The sequence below is a fragment of the Pygoscelis adeliae genome, unplaced genomic scaffold (genome assembly GCF_000699105.1).
Source record: "Pygoscelis adeliae isolate BGI_AS28 unplaced genomic scaffold, ASM69910v1 Scaffold124, whole genome shotgun sequence".
NCBI classification, from domain to species: Eukaryota; Metazoa; Chordata; class Aves; order Sphenisciformes; family Spheniscidae; genus Pygoscelis; species Pygoscelis adeliae.
This window is the reverse complement of record NW_008824791.1, coordinates 2,410,581-2,414,740: the sequence shown is the minus strand read 5'-3', so window position 1 is coordinate 2,414,740 and position 4,160 is coordinate 2,410,581.

Below are 4,160 nucleotides of genomic sequence, written 5' to 3'. Positions count from 1 at the left end.
GCTTCGTGCCCTGTAGCTTTATCCTGTCCAGTCTTCGATGCCATAATCTAGGCTACAGAATGCCTCTCCCCTACCCTGCTTGGATTGCTTGCCTGATAAGCCTGAGACAGGATGGAAGATGGAAATCTGTAGCCATTTTGTGGTCAGTCAGCACAGCAAGAGAACAAGAACAATGAAATACAGCTCAGGAAATAAGGCAGATAAACCATACCCGTATGCTTGGGTTTTCCCCCACACCATCACCTTCAACTCTCCTCCATGTCTCTCTTACATGTTCCTATGTCAGAGAACTTGCATTAAACCTGAAACGAGCTTATCTGGGACGGAGGCTGAACATGTTTCCGTATTTTTCGCTGGTGTTTCCCTTTTGGCTTAGATTTATTAACAGCCTCTTTGCTGCAAAATTCTTGAATGATGGTAAATAAAGCTATAACTCAAAATATTCTGCGCTGCAATCTTCTGTGAAAAAAAAATTGTGGATTTCTGGTAGCAAAGAGTGAATGTACTAATAACGATTTTTATTTTTTTATTCATATCCAGAATGCACAAGAGTTTTAATAACTTTAGTGAACAGAAGTCACAAGCTTAATACAATAAGCAAACTTAAAACAATAAGCAGCACATCTCTGACCCTCTAGACCTTTCCGATTTCTCTAATTAGCACCATTTTGTACCAATCAATATATTGGTATTATCTGACAAGCAGGCCTACTATAATTACAGAAAACAACCTGTGCCACCAAAAATACTACATCACTGAATATTCATATGTGAGTGTAAATACCAATTCAAGCACTGCTTATATTACATGGGCCTAATCATTACTGGAGGAATCTATTAAAAGTACGCTGTTAGTCACAGAGATTTGGTTTGGCCAAGTGAATCAGAATCATGCATCATTTCACCTGTTTGAAATAAACAAACAAACAAATAATAAAAAATAAATTGACCTGGTCAACAAATAAATCTTGTGGTCAACAAATAAAAGAGCCAGTAGCAAGTCGTCTGATCTGCTGTCCCCTCCAGAGCCCATTACTCACCTTTCCTTCCACAGCAGATGGAAGGGAAAAAAACAAGAAATGGTGTTGAAATTTTATGGTCAAGCAAGAGGTCAACTCTTCAGAAAAATTGCTCTCTTGCCAGTAACTTCTGAAGCTAGTATTCACAGATGTAATGTGGTGAGTAATGTCACCATCATTGGAAAAACCCCTCAAGACCTCGTGGCCATGTGAGTGATGAAGCATACCAGAAGGGCCCCAGGCTAGCGAGAACAGAAATGGGGTGAAACAAAGTGGAGATAGCGCAATGCCCCAAGATCTGCCAACTCTCCTGCTGGCCCCTGCTCCTGCAAAAATAGACAGGAGGGTGAGAGGAGAAAGAGTTGTGAATTAGCTGCAGTAGTCTCACTGAAAAAAACTCACAGCACTCATTGGCTTTCCCATCACTCCATTTCACCACGCTTTCTTTTCTGAAGCTCAAACCCACTAGTAGGCTGTATATCATTACCCTCTTCACGTTTTTAGCGACAGACCAGGAAAGGCATTCAACATACATATACCATAACCAATAGAAGAGCTTTCCTGAATTAACATGCACAAGTGATCTTTTCAGGTAATCAACAATGCTCAATAAACACAGACCTGTTCTTCTCAAGAGCATATTACTTTTGCATTTTATACCACAGGTTGCTCTAGGACTTTAGCAAACCACAAGTCGAAGATACTGTACTTCTTTATGGGAAGGTTTTGTGCAACCTAAAAAAAGAATAATTGAAACAATAAAATGCCATAGAAATGCCATGGAACTTTGCAGAAATTATTGTGAAAACCTGTGGAATTTGTTAGATAGAATCTTGTTTTAAAATTATGCTAAAGTATCCTATAGAAATTAACATCACAGATAAAATTTTTGTTAAACGCTACAGCATGGTTCAAGTTAAGATTGGAGCTTTTCCATTAATAAGACTCCTCCAGAAGACTTACCTGCAGTTGTCCTAGACCATATGCATGCCATATGCAATATTATATATGTTTTTTACTTATAAATTTTATATATATAATATAGATTATAATTTTATATTATATATATGCACTAAATAATCTATATATTTCTATTCCCATATCTTGGGTTGTTTTACAACACAATGTCCAACAGCAACTACCAGTATGCAAACAGCTTTACATCAGAAGACAACAGGTAATTAAACTATTATATACTGTAGCTGAAATAGTATTGAATGGTCATAAATTTTGGCTGATTCAAAGCGCACACACACACAAAAAGAAAAAAAAAAGAATCCCTATTCTATGAAAAGCTACAGCAATTTGAGGTTCCGGTCTGTGATACAGATTGACATCCAGAGACCAGCAGGAAGGTGGAAAAGAGGTGAGAGAGATGAACATTATCATCAATGGTAGAGAACAAACAGCAACAGTAAAGCATGGAATTTTATCTGAAGAAATGAATCAAAACCTCTTAAATAGTAATGAAAAAATACAGAAATACAATACCAGAACTTAAACAAAGTCATCTATAAGAGCTTATTTGCAGCATATTTCTAACCTACTGCAGCAGGAAAATTCATGAATAATATTAGTGCCATTTATGTGATCCACTTTCTTCCTGTACAGTGTTTGTCTAATGTAATGAGATCTGGATTGGTTGAATATAATACAAATTTTAGAGTGTTTTACCTGAAACTGATCATGCATGTTAGGAGGGGGGAAAAAAAGGGCAAACAAAGCATTTTTAATGCATATAATACTACGTATTAATATTGACACTCGGCTGCACTAATATAGGTTATTGCTACTGCATTAACAATGCTCACAATTTAACAGCCCTAGAAGCCCCACAGATTACACGGGCATCTTCTATATAAATATATTTTTTTTTAAATTCTTATTTCGATTCAGGTCAAGGCCATGACATTCTAATTTCAACTGAACAATTCAAATCCCATTCTCTGAGGCAGACAATGTGGGAGAAGTATGACCAATAGAAGATGGATTTGCTTTATTCTCTGAAATTGAAGTGAAAATTACTTTTGTGTCACTACATTTTAATACACTCTTCCATGAATATACATACCAGTATACATATCTATCTATCTATATGTATATATTCAACTTATTACCATTCTAGACTCTAAAAGTTGTGTAAGTCTCATTTACAGCTCCAGGAATTCCAATAGGACTAGACAGAAAACTTTCACTTTTGTTTGCAAGCACTGCATAAACTATGTACAGTAGTTTTCACCAAGTGGATAGTATGCAAGTCTCCTCTACTCTGAGAATAAAGCCAGAAAATTTTAGGTAGGATAGGACTGGGCTTGCCTACAGTATAAGTTAGAGAGAACTCTATGTTTAAAAAGGGAAGCAAGTCAGTAGCTTGTTAATTGTGGTCTTATGTCTCTCTTCCCTTCTTTGAGGCCTGTTTTCCAGGTTCTTACTTTTTGTGTTCTACCATTCTAGCCACCTTTTGAATAGTCAGACAAATCCCCAGTAGCTACAAGTACGCTCATGTCTTCGGAAAGGTTATGTTTGGGGGGGGAAACCAACCGTTCCCTTTTCTCTGAGAAGAAAGCGACCTTCAGAGGTTTTTTTTGCTCAAAGCACACTGCTTACTTGATTAGTCTTGCACCCCCAGACCATCTAGGGATTATAGTCCTAAACTAATTGCTAAGCCAAGGCGATGTGAAAGCCTGGACCTTGCAAGTGAAAACTTCCAGAAAGCCTTTCCCTCTCAAAGGATGGAGCAGATTCCTAGCTGGTATTGGCTACCACTGCTCTGCTGAAACTGTGAGAATTTACACTAGCGGAGCATCTGTCCCCAGAGAGAATTTATACCGATTACGGATTTACTCCAGAGTTTCACTGCCTTGTCACGGCCCCAGTGGCTACAATCCCAGGAAGGCTTGTCTCCCTTAACGTATAAACAAGCTCTGTATTTTCCTCCGTTTTTCAAGCACTGCCTTTATGCCATCTCCTTTGTAACAGGGAAACTGCAGCTGACTTGTTTATATTTGCATCAGACACAAGGATCTCAAGATAATTTCTTAACAAATCCCTTATAAGCCTGCAAGCATACCTGCCAACCTTGATAGGGGAAATATGGCATGCAAACCACAATGGGTCTGTAGGGAGAGGATACAGAGCAAC